Source organism: Mobula hypostoma, chromosome 17 (assembly GCF_963921235.1).
Source record: "Mobula hypostoma chromosome 17, sMobHyp1.1, whole genome shotgun sequence".
In the NCBI taxonomy this organism is placed as follows: Eukaryota; Metazoa; Chordata; class Chondrichthyes; order Myliobatiformes; family Myliobatidae; genus Mobula; species Mobula hypostoma.
In genome coordinates, this window is record NC_086113.1 from 20580992 (window position 1) to 20605831 (window position 24840).

At 39.7% G+C, this 24840-nt stretch overlaps 1 protein-coding gene across 4 annotated transcripts in view; it reads left to right on the forward strand.

The window, feature by feature from the left end:
- Window positions 1–7938: 7938 nt before the first annotated feature.
- cpne4b (copine IVb) overlaps window positions 7939–24840 on the forward strand; it is a 371281-nt gene continuing 354379 nt past the window's right edge. For 2 of the 4 annotated variants that reach the window (XM_063069636.1, XM_063069642.1), the window contains exon 1: window positions 7939–8111. The gene's annotated coding sequence lies outside the window, so the exon portion shown is untranslated. Of the gene's footprint in view, window positions 8112–8994; window positions 9016–9519; window positions 9564–24840 lie in introns of those variants that run through there. The other 2 variants (XM_063069640.1, XM_063069639.1) reach the window with 2 other exon arrangements.

Genomic DNA, 24840 nt, shown 5'->3' on the forward strand with positions numbered 1-24840 from the left:
GCCTTGTGGAGCAGCCTGGGGAATATTCCCTCAGGCCCTGGGGACTTATCCGTCCTAACGTATTTTAACAACTCCGACACCTCTTCTCCCTTAATATCAACATGCTCCAGAACATCAACCTCACTCATAATGTCCTCACCGTCATCAAGTTCCCTCTCATTGGTGAATACTGAAGAGAAGTATTCACTGAGGACCTCGCTCACTTTCACAGCCTCCAGGAACATCTTCCCACCTTTATCTCTAATCGGTATGGCCTCACTTGGAGCATTGTGAGCAGTTTTGGGCTCCTTATCTTAGAAAGGATGTGCTGAAACTGGAGTCTAAGACCAGAGGACACTGTCTCAGACTAGAGGGGCGTCCTTTTAGAATGGAGATGAGGAGGAATTTCTTTAGCCAGAAAGTGGTAAATCTGTGGAATTCTTTGGGTAGAGGCCAATTCTTTTCGGCTGTAGAGGCCAAGTCTTTATGTATATTTAAGGCAGAGGTTGTTAGATTCTTAATTGAAAAGTGAAGAAAAAGCATTTCAGGATGTATATTGTATGCATTTCTTTGGCATTAAATCATACCTTTGAACCTCCGGTCAGGGTATGAAGGAGTTCAGGGAGAATGCAAGAGATTTAGGCTGAGAAGAAAATTGAATCAGCCATGATGAAATGGCAGCACAGACTCGAAGGGACGAATGGCCTAATTCTACCCCTACATCTTATGGTCTTATGGTTTAAGAATGGGCGTGTCAGTATCTGTGGTGATTTTAAGGTCACCCTCAACCCAGTACTGAAAATAGATCAATAACCTCTGCCCAGGGGAGAGGATATCTTTGTAAACCTTTCTGGAGGGAAACCCTTCTGCAAAGTGGATTTAGCAGAAGCCTATGTACAAATGGAGATGGAAGAAAAGCAAAAAGTATTTCTTACCATACACATTCAAATATTGCTATTATAGGCTTATTTTTGGATTAACATCTGCACCTGCACCATGGCACAAAGCTATGGACCAGGTGCTACATGGCTGCTCGGGCACACAGTGCTACTTGGATTGTTACTGTCGAGGAATGACCAGGAACATCTCCAAAATCCTAAGACAGTGCTAAACATGTTAGCAGAATATGGGCTCAGAACACAATGCAACAAGTGTGAATTCTTTAAATCAATCATCTCTCACTGTGGCCACACCATTGATGCACAAGATTTATCCAAGTGTGCTGAGAAAATTCAAGCGGTGGCAGACACCCCAAGGCCAAAGGATGTGTCACAGTTGTGGTCCTTCTTAGGAATTTTCAACTACTATACCAGGTTCCTGACAAACCTGGCTATCGTGCCCTTTGAACTCATTGCTACATATTGCGAAGAAATGGCAAAGGAAAAGCAGTGTGACGTGACTTTCAAAAAGGTAATGAAAAAGGTAACATCAGACATTTTACTCACAAATTGTAATCCACATCATAAAGTGAAACTTGCCTATGACACCTCACCTCATGGTATAGGTGTAGTCAAGTCAACACCCCATATCTTTTGCATCATGTTCCCTTACTGTTGTAGAGAAAAACTATGTACAGATTGACAGAGAGGCTTTGAGTCTGGTTTGGGGTGTAAAACGTTTCAACTAGTATTTGTATGGGAGATAGTTTATCCTCATCGCTTATCTTCAACCATTGGTGTCCATTTCAATCCACAGAGGTCTGGTCCATTACCAGCAGCAGCACAAATACAAAGACGGGCAGCGTTTCTTGGAGGACAACAGCGAATTCAAGAGGACAACTAATCATGGAAATGCTGATGGAGCATTTTGGAAAAAGGAGAAGGATGCCCTGAGCTGTGAGAACCACTTCCTCCAGTCCCAGAGTCAACTCGTATAACAACCATGGAGGAGGCTCCAGAATCAGAGATTATTTCATAGTCACAAATCAAACAGAGTGAACCACACACCCCTCCCCCTCCAGTCAGGGAAACCATTTATCTCACAAAAGTAAGAACTTCTCCATAGCGATTAAATCTTTAGGCCTGAATTGGAACATTTAAAATTTACTATGCTGTGGATTTCCATATTGTATATTGTTTATGTAGTTGAGATGCATTCTCTATTGAGTTGAAATTTATAGTTAAGCAGGGAGGAGCATTATGTATTTAACATTTCAGTAATATCTGAGTAATATTGTAAATATATTGTTTGATTAAGCATTCTTTGTTGTTTACATAATGCGTTGTAGGGGATACGTGAATGGTATATGCCATCGTGACACCATGTCATAAGTATGCATCTCGCTAAAAGAAACACTAAAAATGTACTTGAGTTATCCTGATACATTTTTTTATATGCTTTGGAGTTACAAAGCATAACAGGTTCCTTTCATGGGAAAACTATCACTGGTGGTTGGGAAAAGAGAAGTGATTAGTCGGAATGGGTTTCACCTAAATTATATTAGAACAAGTGTTAGGCTTTAAGATAAACTGGCTGGGGAGTTGTGTATGGTTGTGGTTTTGCAAAGGAGTAATTTTAAAAGTTAAAGAGGGAGAACAAATTGATAGTGTATTGATACCAAGTTTGCAATGATAATTACTGTGTGGAACCGTTTTCCTTTAATTTGTTAAGCCAAGGTTTATTTAAAAAATGTAGATTCTTAGAATATCTAAGAATTTGTAACAATAGAAATAAATACTTGGGTATAATATGGTTGTCATTTGATAGGATCCAAGGTTGGGAATTAAATATTTCAGGACACTTAAACATGGGAAAGAAAGAAACGGGGAGGAATTAAATGGAATGGGCCATTGTACTCTAAGAGTTTCGAAAAATGAGAGGCAATCTCATTGACACTTGCAAAATTTTTAAGGCTTTACATGAGCATGCAAGCCTGGTTTGGTCATTTAGAACCAAGGGTCGCGATCACAGAATAAATGCCTCCAGTTTATGATGGCTGAAGTGAACTTCCGTCACATGGAATCTTGATAATTCTTTCATGAAGAGGCCTGTGGTAGTTCTGTTGTTGAGTATGGTTAAAACTGATTTGATAGATTTGTGGATATAAAGGGAATTGGAAGATCACACAGCCCTTTCTCTTCCCCTCCTGCACCATCTTGTGTTGTAAATTTATTTTCTAACTAATATTCCAATACTAAATGCCAAATATTCAAAATACAAAACTTTCATTGCATGTTAGCCTTGATATAAAGGATTGGCCACAAAGTAATGGCCAATGAGGCTCAATGGTCTTGTGTAGCATTCTGTTGGTGCTATTTCCCTTGATCTTGTGCTCATAAATAGATGTAAAAGTTAACCTTTTATTGATTTGTAATAGACTTGCTAATTACCTTAACACATGCAATCCATAATTCCCAACTCTTCAGCTTCTGCAAATGGCTTGACCATGTTTCCTCAACGTAAAGCTTTCATAATTTTAAGATATTTCTTGACTACCTTTTGCTGTAAGAGAACAATTTTGGACCTATAATCTAGCCATACAGCAGTAATCCTATATAATTAAAACTGTGGCTCAGGTAAAGAGTCAAACATAATATACCAATAGCATTTTAAAAGATTAATTACCTCAGAAGTTTTTTGGGGTAGGTAGGGTATGTCTGTATCTGGTGTTTTATAAATTTTTAGCTGAAATTACTTTAGCTTTTCACATTTTTCAATGTGATGGCATTACACAAAGGATTTTGTAGTAAATGGTTTAAGGTTTAAATTGAATACTGTAGCTTTATAGTCCTGACTGAGAACAATGCGGGAAGAAAATGAGTGCACTTCAAAATTTATTTTATTTCTCAGCTTATACAATTCCAAAAATAAAACCTTAAGGCCTCTTTGCTAGATTTGAGAGTCATTCCGTGATTTAGAAATAGCATTCTGAATAGCAAGCCACACTTCATAAGATTAGATTGGCCGAGTAGTATATGGAAGAAGGATTCTAAGAGAATTTAGATACTTTTTTAAAAGTTTAACTTTCTTGTACGCAGATAAAGGCAACAGAATGATATTTTGCATTGTTTTTCTTCATGTCGCTTCACAATAAATTCATCCCCTGATTGCTTGGCAAATGCAGATATGTGGCTTTCCACTTCTTTTTTTATATAACCCCTCCTGTGAATTTCCATAGGTTAATTGAGCCCTCTTAAAACAGCATCCATGGTTTGGTTGTTAGCATTTGCATTTGGTAAGGAGTCACTCTGGAATCTGAGCCGCTGTATCAGTATTGCATTTATGGGCTGCGACTCTGAATATGGCATATAGTTCAGACGGACACGATGCCTTGTCAGCTTTCAGTAGCAGAGAAAAATCTCATAGTTATATTCTGAAGAGAAGTATGTGACCTACCCTGGTGTTCTGACCAAAATTTATTCTTTGACCAATCATGGGGTTACTGTGACCTAGCTACATGTCAGTGCTCACTGCTCTCAAATTGTCCTCTGCATTCTCTACATCACAACACTTCATATATACTTCACTAGCAATAAGGTTCTCAGGAAGATGAAGTACAGTAATGAAATAAGCAAAACAGCAGCCTCTATGTAACTAGAGTAAACTGATACTTTCATCTGAGACATTTAATTACAGTTCTTATTATTTTTCCCCTGTGAAGACCAGAACTATCTTTTTCAGAACACTAGCAATTTTACTTTAGTCTCACGCATTTTTACTATATTTCTTAATGAGAAGAAATTTCTCTGTGTTTTCGGTTGGATTTTTTTTTTAAAAAAAGCTTTTCACTTCAGCTACTGTTAACTGCAATCACCAGCTGGTGGTGTAGTGGCATCAACACTGGACTTCAAAGCAGATGCTCCTGAGTTCAATCCCAGCTGGGTCCCAACCTGGGCAGCAGTGGCAGCATTTGAGCGGAAGAAAGGCCTGGCAATCTACTTCTGTATCTTGCCACATGGACCCCATGGTCTCAGGAAGAGTTGGACTTGACTGAACAACAACAACAAACTGTTAACTGCATATTTCATTTTAGAAATGAGATGCTGACTGAAGCCTGTCTATGTCCACTTTTTCTTCATAACACATGGAAATATTGAGGAGTTTTATTATGCGTGGCATTGTAACTGACTGGAGAATGAGAAGTACTTCTGCTGTCGTCACCTGATATCACAAGAGGAGATAAAATTCTGTTTGACTAACAGCATATATTACTGGTTCTATACATTCGTAAACAATGCCATGCAAAACATGTTTGCTGCCATAAGAGCCCAAAGGAACATGAAAGCATAATTTTGACATGCTGTTCTGGTGGTTGACCTATAATTACACACAAGCATTGGAAATGTCAATTATCTTGTCCATGAGTAAGAGCAAGAAACAAATGTCAGCACAAGGTATTTGCAAAAATTTACTTGGTGTTGTTTACTAATAAAATATTTCCAGAAAATCAACAGCAAAGCACACTTGGAATTTTTAAAAGAAACACATGCATTGGTTTCTGTTATTTTCATAATGAAGGGGACAGGGAAGCCAGTATGCACACTGTAAACATTGGAAAAGCAGCGGTAATATTCCTTTTTAAGGTGTTATTTAAGTCAACGTATTGTCTGGGACATCCTGCTCTTCAAAACCATTCTCTGTGATTCTTACACATCAATCCATAGGCAGCCAGGGCCTCAGTTTTGGATATCATCTGAAAAATGGCACCCCAGACAGTGCTGCCCTCAGTCAGGAGTGGACTAGCTCGAGAGCCTAATCTTTCATGCTCCGCTCTCCTTTCATGCAGGAAAACAGCTCAGTGCTCAATAAAGAGGGCACCTGATGGGGAATTAAGGGCCCAGCTATGAGTAGGCCTTTAAAAAGAGAACTGTAACAGAACTGGTTGGCAATGCTAATTCTCCTGCTAACCTTGCCCTTTCGCGCAGTTAGTCTCTCCCCCTCGTTCTGTCCCTGGTCTAGTTTCCCCAGTAGTTCACACACATTGCGTCCCATTCTGCAGTTCTTGGGAGTTCACCATTTACACACCCCAACAGTAAAACAATCACTAGCCTGGCTAATCAAAACAATCCCTTCAGTTAATGTGCTCTACTGGTCCGTAACTCATAAAAATAGGGTTTCTAGACACAGGCATTCTAGAAAGTTTAATTTATTTTCACTCACATCAGTTTGGCCCCAGAGTGACCCCAAAAGACCCAAGGGACAGTTTGGGGCGTCCTAAAATAATGCCTGTGTTAGTGGGAGCAGGCGCACTACACACTAGGCAGGCAGATTTAAACCTTCAGTTTGGCTTTGCTGAGAGATGTGGAGGTTGGATTTGACTGTTGGTGAACAGTTACATTGGAAAGTTAATGACAAAATGCGTCGTGGAGAAAGCTTGTTACATGTATGTTTTCATTTGTCTATTTGTAAGCACTTCTTTCCTTCACCTGGCACTAAATAAAACCACTTGCACTAACATGTTGGTGTGGCTTGCCATCTGTTTTTTTCCCCAATTGGCGACCTTCGCTGGGCACATTTACCCACACCTGATAGCGAGGTGTGGCAGGAACAGAGGTGACGTAGTTCAAGGAGAGATATGTAATGCCAACTACTGTAATAGTGGTTCAGAGGGAGGAAGAGATGCGGTGATGAGAAGGAAAATGCATGGCTAAACAGGGATTGAAGGGATTTGCAATAAAACTTGGCTTTTCTTGGTAACTTTCTGGGGCACGAGTGAATGGTGTGAATCTCCTGGGTTTACACTGCTTATAATGGTGTTAGTTTCAAAATCTGTGTCAGCCAGATCAGAAACATTATAGGATCAAGTCCTTCTACACACACTTAAAAGCAAAGCTCCAGGCTAATTCTCCAGTGCAAAAGTGTGTTTATGATGTATAGTCGGAGGTGCTATTTTTGGGATGAGATGTTAAACCAAGGTTCTGTCAACTCCTCTGGAAGTGTAGACATCTAGTTTGAAGAGGACCAGCAGAGACTTTCACAATATTTACAAGAGCATGAAATAGAAGTGTGAAAATGCCATCAGGAAGCCACTCTGCTGGTTGGCTCATGGCTTCCTGAGCCATGGCTCATTCCTCATGGCTGTTCCTTGCCTCAGGCCCTTCTACCCCATCACAATGAGATTCATTATCACTGGCCCATGATGTGAAATTTATTGTTCTGCGCCAGCTTTGCAGTGCAGCGATGCCAAAATCTGTAAACTGCAAAAATAAATAAAAGGTGCATAAAAAAGGAATACTGAGGTAGCATTCATGGGGCATTGGACTGTTCGGAAACCTGACGTGGAGGTGAAGAAGCTGTTTCTAAATCGTTCAGTTTGGCTCTTCAGACTCCCCGATGGTAGTGATGAGAAGAGGTGATCTAAACAATCTCTTGATTCTATTAATGCTCTCATCTCACTTTCAATTATGCTCAAGGTTTAAGAATTGCAATGAATTCTAACAATCTACAATATTGTGTGGGTAGAAAATTCTCATTGTCCCAGTCTTAAATTGCCCATTTATCTTGAGACAAAATTTAACTTATGCGCTTTACTTTGTTTATCTATGAGCAATTTATTTTGCAGATTTAATTCTTACCTTCCTAAGTTATTGTGTGTTATGTGTATAACTGTGCTTTACACCCTGGTCCGGACTGTACTTAGAAACTTGATTTGACAATGACCCACCCAACATGGCAAAACAGATTTGGTCATTCGCACGTTATTGTTTGTGGAATCTTTGCAAGTTGAGCTCTGATTTAAATGTTAAAAAAAAAGAGCCACATTTCAAGAAGTACTCCTTTGAATAAAACGGGCTTTGCTCGATTGGCGTTATCGAGAGGCAAGTGCTTGTCCTGTTTCGATAAAAATGAGTGGAACAATATTGTCGACTCGGCAGCGATGAAGCTGCAGAGGGCGCTGGTGTTGTATCTTGCAACATATCTTGTTCTCTGAAGAAGGAAGGCTCTGATTTTTATTTAGAAAAGGAAAGCTTGAGAAAGCGCTGAGTAGTGTCTCTAGCTGTCAACTCTGCGCGCGTTCAATCCGCTAGAGTCTTTTCATCCCAACCGCAGCGAAGAGCATGGATTGTATCTTCCACCACTGGATCCAGAGTCCACACACTTCGCTACTGCTGAAGTAGACTGAGGAGACTGAGGAAAAGTAAACCGTCATCTACCGGTACCTGGTGGGCTTTTACTGATAATTTCCAAAACAGGTAATTTTATTGATCATTTCCCTCCAATTTTCCTTTTTTCTATCACAATTGCAGGACTTGCCGTGACAACTTTGCAAAGTAAAATAAGCCGTGTATTTTGATTACTGAATGATACAAAAGGTGATGTTACAAATTTTAGCCACTAATTTCTCGTTTATAACCTGATTTAATTTTCCTTTACTTCAATAATTTTTTTTTTGTAAATTGCCATGAAACGTTTCAAGCGAAATTCTCATGGACTCTAAACAATTTTCAACGGTGCAACCTATCTCACCTTAATGCCAAATTCACTTTGGGCTCTTAATTCTTACCCTTGTTGAAGTAATATAAGAACAACGGAGGTTCCCCACTTCCCAATAGAGGACGCTGATTGGAGGGAGGTAAATCCCTAACATATTGAGACTTGATGCAAAGATTTATATTTCAAAGCAAGCTTAGGTAATATTTTAGATAATATAGATGGACATCGATGTGGATCACTTGCTGGGACTTTTCTTGAAAATTGCAAGCATACTAAAACATAACAACAATTGCACTGTAGATGTCTGGGGAAGTCGGATTGTTTCAGAGTCTGAAGCAGATAATGTTCTCTCGGGGAAGGTTTAATCAGTTCTCATCAAACTGCTCTCGGGTTATTTCCAAGGACGTGGCCAAGTTTTAGAAACACGTTTAAACAAGAATTTTGGATCAAATGAATGGCCAAACTTCAGCCGCCCGAAGCCCTCTAAGCTCACGCCCTGGTCAGATTTGCTTTGAAGTACGAGGCTGCGATGTTGCTGTTCTGAGCTTTAACTGGGACGACAGCGGAAGCGAAAATGCAGATTTTTGACATTATTTGGAATGCCAGATTAATGACAAAATTGCCGAATGTAACGTCTTAATTCCAGAAACACCTTCAAACGGGGTACTTGGAGATTGTGCGCAGCTTGTCGGAATAGTAGCGCGGCACAGCATTGAAACTCGGGATCGGGGTTCTCCGTGAACAGGAGCTTTATCTATGGTGGCAGCAAGTGTTATTGATGCTTGGTGAATGAGCCCAATTTATTGCATATTCAAAATAATTTACCTGTATGAATGTGCGTACTTAAAGTTATAGCCTAGTTTGTGTCCCATCCATTTGACCAATGTTTGCAAACTTTAATTTGTATTGGAGAAAGATCCTTCAAAACAAAGCTTCAGTGCAATTGAAAAAGAACGATGTACAAATTAATATACATTTGGCTTTAATAAAGTGACGGACAGTGGCCGGCTTCTGCCACCTGCATTGTAGATTTAGAATAGAGGAACGTTTGGCATTCCCGTTTGCCAACGAGCATAATAATCAACTATGTGGAAACATAACGATTCGCGTACACGCACAGAGCTGAGAAAACGCTTACACTGATGATAAAAGGATGTAGAAGTAATATGTCAGACCAAGAACACAAGAGTGTGATCGAGCTTTAATCACTTGTATGTAAAGTTCTACAAATAATTTACTTTTTATTATTTTAACTGTTGTTTTGAGTTAATATGTTCTGGGACTTTTTTTGCTTTTAAATTTTAAATTTAATTTTCTGAGGGGGAGAAATGCTTCTCATTGAGTAGATTTTGTTCAAGGATGTGATTAAAAGGGGAAAAATCTGTTTTTCTCCATACTCATCATAATACAATAAAGTACCAGGGAGTTTGTGTACAAAAACTGTAATGTTATTATTTTTCTGAAAGATATTTATACTTTATGCTGATAATATCGGTGCTCCAGTTTTGACAGTGAAATGCAGTCAATGGAATCTGGTGATTGGCTTGCGGGGTGGGGGTGGGAACGTGTCTGATAAATGGTAAAATGTGGAAAAATGGTAAAGTGGGACACCAAAGCTTTGAAATCAAATATTTGATGGAACTTTGATAACAATTGGTATAATACAAACTATGTGAAAGAATTATGGTGAAGAGTTCCTTATCAAAATATGACTTGATATATTATGATCCTGTCATCATTAGAGTCTAATGTACTAGAAGTAAAATAATACAATTCACTCGTTGTATGCTGATGAGAGTGGAAATGTGTGTGTAGTTGATTTTGTGATCGTCAGTTAAGTAAATGAATTGAAAGCCAGATGCTTGTGTCCTTTTCCATTTAGCTTGGCAGCTATCACTGATAATCTGGTAATACTCTTCATATCAGTGGGAGCTCAGTAGACAGCATTTTTACCGTGAAGTTACAGTTCTGAGTTCAAGTCCCACTCCAGTGTCTTTGGAATAAGAATTTGAGCTGATGTTCCAATGTTGAAGGTGCTGAACTGATAGTGTGCTCTCTTTAGAACGAGATGCTGTTTGCTAAGGTGAACACAAAAATGATGCCATGGCTCATTATTAAAGAAGATGAGTGGAGCTACCACCAGTGTCCCAGCCATTATTCAGCTTTCAACCTGGATGATTAGAAACTAATATCTGACATATTGCTATTTGTCAGAGCTTCACAGGTTAATTTATAGTGTTTCTTGCTTTATCAGAGTGATTAGCTATCAAATGCATTTCATTTAATTTAAAGTGGGGGCTAAAAAGGGAGGTAAAGCACTATAGAAACACAATTTTTCATTTTTTTGGTATAAACATTATGATTATTACTTTAACATCAGCATAATTAAGCACCGAATTTTGTGACCTTTTAAAGTTGGGGATTGAGTTATCTAACTGCACCATTGCCATTGTGCCAGTTGTAAGTGATGCATATTCCAATTAGTAGAGAAAGGAAGCAATGGGCCAAATCTTGCCAGAGCAAAGCATCTTACATTATGACTGATGAGAGATTTCTTCCACAATTTGGTTTCAGGTCTGGTGCTGTAAGTGCCAACTGGCATGATTGGGATTGTAGGGCTGCTGGCAGTCTGGGAGCCTATAGAATGATGAACCAGCTTATGCCATGTGATTTCTTTACTGAGAAAGAAATAGGATGATTTAGAGTTACAAAGAAAAATGTGGCAAAATAAACACAAGATTAAAAAATTGGCCTTTAAGTCTAACAGCAAATGGCAACTTGCATGAATGAACTTGAACAATTTAAACTGTTCCCCTTCAGGTGCAGTGAGATTCTGCAGTATTTCACTAATAATCACTTCATCGACTAATCAGCCAAGATCATTTTGATGGGCAGCGGGTTCAGAGGAGTGAATGACTAATCCTGCTATTTTGTATTTAGATTTCTACAGAAAACCCAGTCTTTCTGTGGTGAATGTAGAATTCAATTAGTCCTTAAAGAGGCTCAACGTTTTCTTGATTTAGCAAGTGAATTTCAGCACTAGGTAAACTGAACAGCTACCTGTTCCTTTAAACTCGCTTTCCTTGACCCCTCCTTTCCCTTAACTTGCTAGATTTGTATGTTAAAAGCAACCCATGTTGTGATTTCTTTTCCCCCTGCCAGAAATGGCTTGGTTTTGGCTGATTTTTGGCTTGGCGTGATTTGCGGTTAGCAGGTATGCATTCAGTGTTTTTCTTGACAAGTATTTCTTTGCCATTTCCAGATTTGGCTTGCACATTTCAAGTGGCAATTCCTCTTTTGGAGAGCATTTTGTTTCTGCTTTCTGTCACTTCTTCCTTGTGTATGTTACTTGCTTCAACCCAGTCTGTTCAGCCAGGAGAGTGGAGATATCCCAACAAGATCGCAGCCACTAATAATCTTATCCTACAGTTCTCCATCTGTCTAACATACCTTCAGGAATGTCATGTATATTAAGATGCAAGGCTATTACCCTAATGATTCGGATCATATTATTTTTGAGTGCCAGTCTGCTAGGGCTGCATACCATATCTTAGAGATGGAGTACGTGTTGCTTTCTCTTCTCAGAGACTGGGATTCATTTCTTTGTTGGTGAGGATCCTTTTCACGTCAGGTGTGGTGCATCTGAATCAGGCAGTTTTGAACTTAAGTCCCACTCCAAAGACGTGCACAAAAATGTAAGCAACACTACTGAACGAGCGTCAATGGTATGATGTTCTTTAGTTTAGATATTAAATCTACTGCTACAGGTGGAGTTAAAAGATTCCATGGCACTGGAAGTTTGTAAGATTATGAGAGATACAGATAGAGTAACTCTATCCCCCCAGTGTTTAACTCCCTAATGTTAGAGAGCATTGATTTAAGGTAAGACAGGTTAACCTCAGAGGAGATGTGCGAGCCAAGTTTTCTGTTATATTCAGACAGTGGTGGGTACCTGGAATGCACTGCCTGGGTTAGCAGTGGGGACAAATAGAACAGAGGCATTTAAGAGGCTTTTAGATAGGAAAACGAATGTGAAAAGAATGGATCAAAATGGACATTATGTAGGTAGGATTAGTTTAATTAGGCATTTAATTATTTGCTTAAATAATGGGGCTGAAGGGTCTATTCCTGTACTGTGCTTTTCTACGTTTACTATTTTCGGTCAAAAGGGGAGTTATCTCTAATGTCAATAATTCAAAGTAAATTCTATTATCAAAGTACATGTATGTCACCATATACACCCTGAGATTCATTTTCTTGCAGGCATTCACAGTAAGTACAAAGAAACACAATAACATCAAAACAGACAAACAAGGTGCAAAAGACAACAAATTGCAAATATAAATAAACAAATAAACAAACACTAAATATTGAACACGAGATGAAGAGTCTTTGAAAGTGTGTCTGTAGGTTGTAGGAACAATTCAATGTTGGGATGACTGACGTTCTATGAAGTCATCCTCCCCGGTTCAAGAGCCGGATGGTTGAGAGTTAAAATCTGTCCCTGAACCTGGTGGTGGGGATCCTTGATGATTGATGCTGCTTTCCTGCGACAGCATTTCGTGCAGTTGTGCTCAATGGTTGGGAGGGCTTTATCCGTGATGGACTGGGCTGTATCCACTAATTTTTGTACAGGTTTCCATTCAAGTGCATTGGTGTTTCCGTACCTGGCTGTGATGCAACCAGTCAATATACTTTCCACCACACATCCATAGGAGTTTGTCAAAGTTTTAGAGGACATGCCAAATCTTTGCAAACTTCTAAGGAAGTGGAGGCACTACTGTGCTCTCTTTGTAATGTCACTTGCATGCTGGACACAGTTCAGATCCTCTGAAATTATAACACTGAGGAATTTATAGTTGCAGACCCTCTCCAACTCAAATCCCCTGATGAGGATTGGCTCATGGACCTGTGGTTTCCTCTTCTTCAAGTCAGTAATCAGCTCCTTAGTCTTGTTGACGTTGAATGAGTGGTTCTTGTTCTGGTACCACTCAGCTAGATTTTCAGTCTCCCTCCTATATGATGATTCGTCACCACCTTTGATTCGGCTGTGGTGTTGTCAGCAAACTTAAGTATGGCATTGGAGCTATACTTAGTCTCACAGTCATGAGTACAAAGTGAGCAAAGCAGGGAGGCAAAGTACACAGCCTTGTTGTGCACCTGTGCTGATGGAAGTTCTGGAGGTGATGTTGCCAATCCAAACTGACAGGGGAAATTGAGGATCTGGTTGCCCAAGAAGGTATTGTGGCCTTGGTCTTGGAGCTTTTTGATTGGTTTTGAGGGGATGTTAGTATTGAATGCCGAGCTGTAGTCAATGAAGAGCATCCTGGTTATGTATGTATGACGTTGTATGCATCTTCCTTTAATCAAAATTGTGAAACAAAATATATGGTCGACTTACAGATGTCGATGGGAGATGGATGTGTGCAAAATTGCACAGTTACCAAAATTCCAACAATACACTAAAGTGTACCTCAGTGGCTGTAAAGCACTTTGGGATTTCACTGCATAAATCCATTTGATTGTTCTGATGCTTTCGAGAACATAGTGTATAAAAAGATAAGCAATTTAGGTAGACAACAGCAGAGGGGCATAGCAAGGACGTTCTTGTAGGAGAAACTTATTTAATTATAACTGTGAGAAATGGTTAGAGATATTAGACATTGAGTGGAAAGGAATTAACAATGCAGCAAAGTAGGTGGAATAACTCAATTTGTCTACGTCCAAAACCAGCAAATAGCAGGAGATTATGGTGAAACTGAGGGGCAGAATTATTACTTTTCTGCTTTCAAAATCTTAATCATTTTTCTTTCAGACGTTATTTCACACTGCATGAAATTTTTGAATGTCCCCACATTTATTATCACCTGAGGTATGATTCTTTAGTTCTTATAGCATTGTTGGGATTTTAACATTGAAGATATTCCACTCTACATCTTGCCACAAACAATGAATTGCACTAAGGAATAAAATATAACTTTTCACTTTGTCTTTCACAGTAGACTTAAGATACATTTTAAAAAGCAGCCTGCTTTACGAGTCTTCTTTAACCTAGGGCTGCCAAACCATGCTGACAGAATCGTTTTGTCCAGCCTCCCTCAGTGATAGGTGAACTGACTATGTTCACTGTTCCCTCGCAATTGCATTGTAGAACTGGCTGCTGATTAGTGAGTGCAGGATCCCACTGCCAAGAAATGCAAGCTCCGCCTACAGAAAGGTTCTGGCTGTTTAAACCACGCCTAGACCTAACAGCTATCAGAACTGCCAAAAGATCTGTGAATGTTTATGATAGAAACATTGAAAAACATTCAGAAACGATTATCAATGTTAAAACATACTATTAAGATATCTATATAAAAATTAACAAATCAAATGTAATTAAAACACTCAAGTGATTATAATATTTAATTCAACAATTAATTTATCTCAATTCAAAAAGTGTCAATGACACGAAAATTACTTATCTTACTTGAAAGCATTAATTTCCATTGAGAAGAATGGAGCTGTCAAACCTGGTGCCAGGTCTAAACTGCAGTAGGCTTGGGGCCCAGGTTTCACTTGTGTAACTGCTGGGAAGCTGTTGGATCTTGGTGGTGGACTCCGGGAGAAATCCTGCCCTAGAACACAACTGGAATGTTGGATAGTGGGGATCTTGTGTCAGTTTCAGGATCTCTGCATTCATCTAAGTGACCCTTGCAAGTGATTCACATATTTGGTCCGGCTATCACTGCAAAAAGAAAAACTCCATCCCATTGATTTGGTTCACTCACTATACTGGATCGGTTTGTCTGAATTACTACATGGAAACTTGCCACTACTCCTTTGCATCTACTTTTTTTTTTGACTAGAGACTTTCGATTCTTGATATTGTGTTGCATTTTGTTTTTGAATCAAAAACTTTGTGGTGGCATTCAGTGTTTGTGATTAAGATGAGATTTTTTATAAAAATCAATTGGTAACTGATAGCAGTTCAAAAGATAAACACCAAGAGATGCTTTTCTGGAGATTGTACTGGACCAGATGGAGAAAATTCAAACCTACAGCATCTGTATCTTTATTATTATTATTATGTTGAGATACTACATGGAACAGGCCCTTCTGGCCTAATGAGCCTCACCAGCCAGCAACCCATCTATTTAGCGGGGCCTAATCACCGGATAATTTACAATGACCTATTAACCTACTAACTGGTACATCCTTGATCTGTGGAAGGAAACTGGAGCACCCGGTGGAAACCCACGGGGAGAACATACAGACTCCTTATAGATGGTGCTGGAATTGAGCTCTGAACACCAGGAACACGCTGAGCTGCAATAGCATTGTGCTAACTGGGGTGCCCACATCTGACCGTGCAAAATGCAGATTTGCTGGTGGATTCCTGGCAGCAAATTAGGCATTTGTCAAACCAACTTGGGCATTCAACCAGTGTACAAAAGACAATAAACTGTGCAAATACAAAAAGAAAGAAATAATAATAAATAATTAAACAATACATCTTGAGAACATGAAATGAAAGGTCCTTGAAAGTGTATTCATAAGGAACAGTTCAGAGATAGGGCGAGTGAAGTTGAGTGAAGTTATCCCCTTTGGTTCAAGGGCCTGATGGTTGAGGGGTAGTAACTGTTCCTGAACCTGATGGTGTGAGTCCTGAGGCTCCAGTACCCTCCTTCTTTGGCAGCGCAAGAAGGGAGCGTGTCCTGGGTGGTGGGGTCCTTGATGATGGATGTTGCTTTCCTGCGACAGTGTTTACTGGGCTCAGTGGTGGGGAGGGTTTTACCTGTGATGAGGATGTTGCCAAGACTAGTAGACCTGAATTAGAAGGAGAGGTAGGATAGACTAGATCTTTATTTCTTGGAGCATAGGAGAATGAGGGATGGTTCTTAAAATAATGAGAGGGATAGATAAGTATAGTAACAGTCTTTCCCCAGGGTACGGGAGTGCAAAACTAGGTTTCTGGTGTGAGTGGAAAGATTTAAAAGGGGTATAGAGTCAACTTTTTCATGCAGAGGGTGATGAGTATATAGAACAAGCTGCCAAAGGAAGTGGCTGAGATAAGAACAATAGTATCATTTAAGAAACCCTTGGTTGGGGACATGGAGGGGTGGGGCTTTGAGGGATATTGGCCAAATGAGGAAGCTGGGACAAGTCGGGTGGGTACTTTTGTTGGCACGGACAATGGGCCTGCATCCATGCTGTACCCCATGACTAAGTATCTGGTCTGAGGTGATGTAATTATGAGAAAAGGTATAATGGGCTGGCATGGAACTGTAATGCTGTTAGTGCACCAGTGAACTCCAGTTGGGGTTTAATTCCCTCTGCTGTCTGTAAGGAGTTTGTACGTTCTCTTACAACTACGTGGGTTTCCTCCAGGTGCTCCGGTTTCCTCCCACAATCCAAAGACGTACGAGCTAGGGTTACTAAGGGGCACGTTATGTTGGAACTGTGAGTGTGACCATATGTGTGAGCTGCCCACAGCATGTCTTGAACTTTGTGTATTGCTTGCTGAGAAAGCAGTGCATTTCACTGTATGTTTTGGTGCACGTGACAACTAATGCTAACCTTTTTCTTTAAAATTGTTTTATTGGACTAATTCTGAGGCCTACCGTCCTCCGCTAATATTTGGGTGTAAAGTGGGGCAGCAGCTTTGGGTAAGAGTAGCCCCTGCACAGGGACTCTGTTGCCTGCCCTCTGCCTGCATTTGCAGCTATTTAGTCGATATTACAGTTAGAACTGAAAGCCATAGGCCCAGCTGTGATCTATGCCAAACCCCAGTACTTGCCTTGCTCCAGCCAAACCTGTTTTTGTTCTAAATGTTAACAGAATTATTTCTGATTCTTTGATTTATATGTTTCCGTTGTGGTATAACGCAACAGTCGGTTCATTAGTTCTACTCAAGCACACTTAGAGATGGTTAATAAATTCTGGATGTCCCAGTGAAGCTCACATCTCATAAAAAAAAATTAGGAAAAAACAATTGATTAACAATGCTGGTGGAAGTTCCTGGAATCCAAGGCACATTTTAACAGCAAAACACACAAAATGCTGGAACTCAGCTGCTCAGGCAGCATATATGGAATGCATAAACAGTCGATGTTTCGGTTTGAGACTCTTCATCAGGACTGGGGGAGAAGTAGTCAGGCATAAAGGTGGGGGAATTTTATTTGTATTTTTACCCTGTTAATCAGAAATCAGTTGCATACTTTGTGATACATTCTGCTTAAAAATGATCAAAATTTAATGTTTTCAGTTAGGAATAGATAACTACTGGTAAAACTGGCAGTAGATTTGATCACTTCTCATTTTGGCTACTTGCTCCTTGTGATAAAAGGAGCAGGAAATCTAGAGTTTGCTTCATGTTCCTGAATTAGATAGCAAGGGAGAATCCCGGCAGACATTTCACTCCTGTTCCCTCCTGAGTGAGCAATTACCCAGATACTAGTTAGGCAATGATGCTTGCTGCAATGTTAATAAAACATCTGAGGATTCCTGTCAGCAATAATGCAGGCAGGCAATCGATCTTTTTGGAAGAGAGGAAATAATCAAAATGAAAGAATCGTAGATCTGTAATGATTCAGGAGACCATGAGACCTCTCAGCTCAAAATGTCTAAGTCAGACGATGAATATATTATATAGCTTAATCACATTTTCTAGTTTGTGGTCTGTAACCTTGTTGGTTAATTCACACCAAGATGAAAAAGACCGCAGATGCTAGAATCTGGAGCCAAAATCAAACTGCTGGAAGGACTCAGCAGGTCAGGTAACATCCGTGAAGGCAAAGGAATAGTCGATGACTTCAGTTGAACAATTTTCACAGCAAGAGCTTAGCTAAGCTTCTTGCATCTGCTACAAATATCTGAGAAAGAAAAGACTTATGTTTCTGGCTCAAAGTTTCAATGCCACCTGCCCAGAGGATTTTCAAAGTGGTGACCACATTGGGTGGCATCATGAAGAAAGGCACCTTCAGAAAAGGGAGAGAAGAAGTAGGGGTGGCTGACTAATGTAGCTACTACTGCTATTACTGTGCCAACAACCAGTTTGTACATTCTCTCCCTGACTGCATTGGTTTCCTATGGGTGTTCTGGTTTCCTCCCACATTCCAAAGGTAGACCATAAGATATAGGAGCTGAATTAGGCCATTTGGCCCATCTGTTCTGCTCCACCATTTCATCATGGCTGATCCATTCCCTCTCAGCCCCGTTCGCCTGCCTTCTCCCTGTATCAATTTGTGCCCTGACTAATCGAACATCTATCAACCTCTGCCTTATATAGGTGTACGAGTTGGTAGCTTAATTGGTCACATGGTGTAACTGAACGCCACAGGCTCATTGGGCCGGAAGGGCCTGTTACTATGCTGTATTTCTAAACAAATAAAATACATTTACTTCGGTGTTAGAATTTTGCCTGATATAATATGGGTATTTATTTACCTCAGGGATGGCTCAGTTATTCAATTTCTTAAATTGCATTTATTAAATTGGTTAAAATCTGAATGTTGATTTCTAAATTTTCTTTTTTTATTCCCCTTGAACATAACATTCTCTAGGTTTTGCTGTACCGAATATCACTAAGCTCTAACTTTCCATAAGATTGAAAATTTTCACAGTTGCCTGGTTCACTAGGGGCAGAATAATTCATCAGCTTTGAACCAGTCTGAAAATCTGGTGCTGGGCATTCTGACCTTGAATCACAATGCATTTACAAACGTGGAGTGTATGATCAGAAACAAAAACAAGTTGTACAGTGGCTTTTTATGCACCTTCAAATGTCATTCAGATCTCAGTGAATGGCACCCTTGTACTTTAGTCAGAAAGTTCTACGTTTCAAGTCTCTCTTCAGGGATCTGATCAAACAGAACTAAAACTGACGAGAACTGAGATTTTCTCTCTGTCTTCACCAAGTAGATTTCAAAGTTCAAAGTAAATTTATTATTCAAGTATGTATATGTCACCATATACTACCCTGAGATTCCTTTTCTTGCAGGATCTCACAGTAGATCAAAGAATCAATGAAAAATTACACATAAAGACTGACAAATGATCAATGTGTAAAAGAAGGGAAATACAAATAATAGTAATAAATCAGTAAATAAATAACACTGAGAATATGAGTTGTAGTGTCCTTGAAAGTGAGCCCATGGGTTGTGGAATCAGAGAGTGAAGTTATCCATGCTGATTCAGGAGCCTGATGGTAGCAGGGTAATAAATGTTCCTGAATCTGGTAGTGTGGGACCTAACAGTGATCTCTGTGTTATTTTGAAGAGTATAGGAAGGTTCCCTCTCCCATACTCCTATGAATTGAATTGGAAAATGCCTTACCTGGTCATTGGGATGTTACTGTCTGTGGGCCTTTACAGGGTGCCAGTTGGATCCTGTGTTTCTTCAATTACAACAATTGCTGCACCAAAATTCTTCACTGGCTACAGCACACTTTGAGACAACCTGAAAAGGGCTACCAATATGCAGCAAAAGGTCCTGAGGCACTGTACAAGCAAGCAGCATTGTCAAGGGAAATTTGCTGTCACAAAAGGAGTTATTGGTGAAGACGAGCAAATGCCGGTGAAGGAAATGGATTTTAAGAAGCATCTTAAAGAGGGAGAAGAAGTAGAGAAAGCAAAAGGGTTATCATCATATGCAATAATAGATTGTGATGGACCACCTGATCTCCACATAAGATTGGGATCTAAGATCATTAAAATTAACCACCCTGTATTATGAAGAGCTATTCTGAGCAACATAGAAGTAATAAGTATGAAGATCATGATTAATTACAGTGTCTCCTATTATTTTCTTGATCAAATCAAATGCAAATGTGATAAGATTTGAAATGTAATTTTTTTTTATCAGTAATGATGATAAAGGTACAATCCTGAGAGAATTTGACATTTCCAATGAGTGTTCATAATCTCAGGCTGAGGGAGCTTGTGATTAATTGTGATTACTTATTAATTTATATTAAGCCAGCTCTGATATCATTGCACCTTAGGTTCAGAAGTAGGGACGGAGAATTGATGGTAGATGGCAGGTTATTAATCCAGACCTTGACATTTGTTGAATGAATTTAACCCTTATCCCACTAGACTCAAACTCATCATCAATCACTTTAGTACTGATCACTGATTGTTTGTTTTAATGAAGTAAATGCAATTTTTCTGCACGTGACCCTGAATAGATGTAGCAATTGAGTCACAGTGAACCAAGGACTAGGCTGTTATATTTCCTCAGCATCCAGATCAAGTGTGCAATGACCTCAAAGATTGGTGTTATTAACAGAAGATAGAATACAGACTGCTGATTTTCATTTTCAAGTTTTAGACTGTACAAGTTTCTTTGATATTTTCCTCAGTGTCACCTTGTGTATTCTTTCTTCGGTCTCTGTCCTGATTTGCTTTTAACGAACTCACACAAATCATCATTCGTATTTTCATTGTACTTCGAATGTAGTGAGTCACCTTCTGTTATTACATAGATAACACTCAGGAGCAGCAATTCCTGCCATTACCTGTAAGGAGTTTTACGTTCTCCCCATGACCGCGTGTGTTCCCTCCAGGTGTTTTGGTTTCCACCTACATTCCAAAGCCATACAGGTTAGGGTTAATAAGTTGTGGGCTACATTGGTACTGGAAGTATGGCGATTCTTGTGGCTGCACCCAATACACCCATGGACTGTGTAGATCATTGACACAATGGACACATTTCACTATGTTTCGATGTACATGTGACAAATATGCCTGTACACCTGCTCATTAATGCGAATATTCAGTTAGCCAATCAGATGGCAGCAACTCAATGCATAAAAACATGCAGACAGAGTGAAGAGGTTCAGTTGCTGTTCAGACCAAACATCAAAATGGACAAGAAATGTGATCTAAGTGACTTTGAGTGTGGAATGATTGATGGTGCCAGACGGGGTGGTTTGAGAATCTCAGATACTGCTGAACTCCCAGGAATTTCATGCACAACAGTCTCTAGAGTTAACAGAGAATGGTGCGAGAAACAAAAAAAAATCCAGTGAGTGGTGGTTCTGTGGGCAAAAATGACTTGTTAATGAGGGAGGTCAGAGGAGAATGGCCAGACTGATTGAACTGAATTGAATTGACTTTATTTCTTATAAGCTTCACATACATGAGGAGTAAAAATCTTTACATTACGTCTCCATCTAAATGTGCAATGTGCAATCATAGTAATTTATAATAATTTATAATCAATAGAACAGTCAATGTAATATAGAGTACACTCATATCAGCGTGAGTTCATCAGTCTGATGGCCTGGTGGAAGAAACTGTCCTGGAGCCTGTTGGACCTGGCTTTTATGCTGTGGTAGCGCTTCCCGGATGGTAGCAGCTGGAGTAGGTTTTGGTTGGGGTGAGTTGGGTCCCCAATGATCCTACGGGCCCTTTTTACACACCTGTCCTTGTAAGTGTCCTGAATCATGGGAAGTTCACATCTACAGATGCGCTGGGCTGTCTGCACCACTCTCTGCAGAGTCCTGCGATTAAGGGAGTTACAATTCCCATACCAGGCAGTGATGCAGCCAGTCAGGATGCTCTCAATTGTGCCCCTGTAGAAAGTTATAAGGATTTGGGGGCCCATACCAAACTTCTTCAATCTTCTGAGGTGAAAGAGGCGCTCCTGTGCCTTTTTCACCACACAGCTGGTGTGTACAGACCACGTGAGGTCCTCGGTGATGTGGATGCCAAGGAACTTGAAGCTGTTTACCCTCTCAACCCCAGATCCATTGATGTCAATAGGGGTTAGCCCGTCTCTATTCCCCCTGTAATCCACAACCAGCTCCTTTGTTTTTGCGACATTGAGGGAGAGGTTGTTTTCTTGACACCACCGTGTCAACGAGATGACTTCTTCCCTATAGGTCACCTCATTATTGTTTGCGATAAGGCCAATCAAGCTGAAAGGAAGGCGACAGTAACTCAAATAACCACGCGTTGTAACAGTGGTGTGCAGAAGAGCATCTCTGAATGCACAACAAGTCGAGCATTGAAGTTGGTGGGCTACAGCAGTGGAAGACCACAAACATACACTCAGTGGCCAGTTTATTAGGTGCAGGAGGTATCCAATAAAGTGGTCACTGAGTGTATTAGCTTTCCTGCTTACACTGCTCTGTGCCTGCTGATAGATGCAAACGGTGGCTCAGTAAGTAGCTCTCTTGACTTTGAATCAGGTGTTTTATTGGTTCAAATGCAACCACAGAACCTTAAACGCAAAATTCAAAGCTGATACTCAGAGTATTTCGGAGCACTGTACAGTTAGAGGTCATATTTTTGAGGTAAAATATTAAGCCAAGCACCCTGCATGGCCAACATACTGCTCTCAATCATCAGCTGAGTAATACAGTGGATATGGCTGTGCTTGTACGTCAACTACCTATGCAAGTTACCACTTCTGTAAATGGATGGCAGGATCAGGGTGGGGTGGGTGCAGGGGGTTGGGGGTGTGAAGAAGATGCTCAGAGGTCTGTGAGAGTGGCTTGCAGGTTAACACATCAGGGAATGGAAATGCTAGGAGAGAACGTCGGAAGAGCAAAAAGTTAATGTATCGGGTTGATGAGTTTTCTTTTGATGGATGCCGTCAACCTGAAATGCTAACTCTTTTTCTCGTTTCTCAGATGGTGCCTGATTTGCTGAATGTTTCTAACATTTTTCATTATTACATTGACTGAAGCCTCACAACTCATCAAATTTTCTACATGTGCATCATTCCTGAGAGCTGTTTCAAATGTGTTATGGAGTCATAGTCATAGAAAAGTACAGTACAGAAACAGGGTCTTTACTCCATCTAGAATTGTTGAGCCACTTAAACTGCCTACTCCCATTGACCTGCACTGGGACCACAGCCCTCTATACCCCTTCCATTCGTGTACCTATCCAAATTTCTCTTAAATGTTGAAATTGACCTTGCATGCACCACTTGCACTGGCAGCTTGTTTCACACTCTGAGTGAAGATGTTTCCCCTTGTGTTTCCCTTCAACTTTTCACCTTTCACCCTTAACCTTTGACTTCTAGTTGTAGTCCCACCCAACTTCAGTGAAAAAAGCCTGCTTGCATTTATCCTATCTATAATTTTGCACACGTCTATCAAATTTCCCCTCCATCTTCTACATTCCAAGGAATCAAGTCCTAACCTATTCAATCTTTCCCGTAGGTAGTTGACCAAAACTGCACAATTAGGCCTCAACAATGTCTTATACAACCTCAACATAACATCCCAACTCCTTTCTTTATTTCTTTTTCAATCTTTTTATTAGTTTCATAAAAATAAACATAACATTACGTTTACAAAGTTATTGGGAATACATTGTTATAATTAACATGAGTGATTATAAAGCCAAATAACACTTAAATGATAAAACTCCCAATCATATAGGATACAAATGAATCATATAAAACAAAGAAAAATATCTAAAAAAAATCATCCCAACTCCTGTACTCATACTTTGATTTATGAAGGCCAATATGCAAAAAGCTTTATTTACGACCCTATTAACCTGTGATGCCACTTTCAATGGATTATGAATCTGCATTCGCAGATCCCTTTGGTCTACCGTACTGGTCTTTATCCTACCACTCACCGTGTAAGACCTACCCTGTTACAAGGATGTTTTCTGTATGGCACATAATGAATTGCAAATGTGACCATTCTGTTTACCAAAACTATTGACAAGTTGATTTAAATGTTAAAAATACATCTTAACTGCCATTTATTTAAAATATAATAAGGTTTCATGTATGGAAATAAGCAGTAATTAAAACAGAAAACTCTAGAAATAATCAGCAGATCAGGCAGCATTTGTGGAATGAGAAAATGTTCATGTTTCACATTAAAGGCCACTCGTTAAAACAAAAATGATGAACACATGCAGCAAATTAGGTGGCATCTGTTCTGACAAAGAGTTCTGGACTTGAAATATTAATTCTGTTTTTCTTTCCACGGATACTGAATGTTTCTGGTATATTTTTTCTGTTTTAGTTTCAGTTTTGTGCTGTTTTTAATTTTCAAGCACTATGTAATTAATCAGATTTATTATTGCTGACGTGTGTCATGAAATTCATTGTTTTGCAGCAGCAATACATAAAATTGCTTTAGGTTACAATAAGAATACATAAAATGTGCAAAAATAAAGCAAAAAAGTGAGGTTGTGAATCATGGATCATTCAGGAATCTGATGGTAGAGTGGAAAAAGCTGTTCCTGAAACATTGAATATGTGTCTTCAGGCTTCCGTACCTCCCTGATGGTAGTAATGAGAAGAGGGCATGTCCCTGATGATAACGATTCTTCATGATGGATACCTCCATTGCAAGAGGTTTAGTCAGATCAGGACAATTTGATGCAGTTGGACCAATTCCATCCAAAATGGTCAGCCAGGATCACACCACCATGCCAGAAAGACAAGACAAAGAAGTAATTACAGGGAGGAGAAAAAACAGAGGAAAGATCATTATCATGTTTGCTCCTCAAATAGCGAAGAATCATA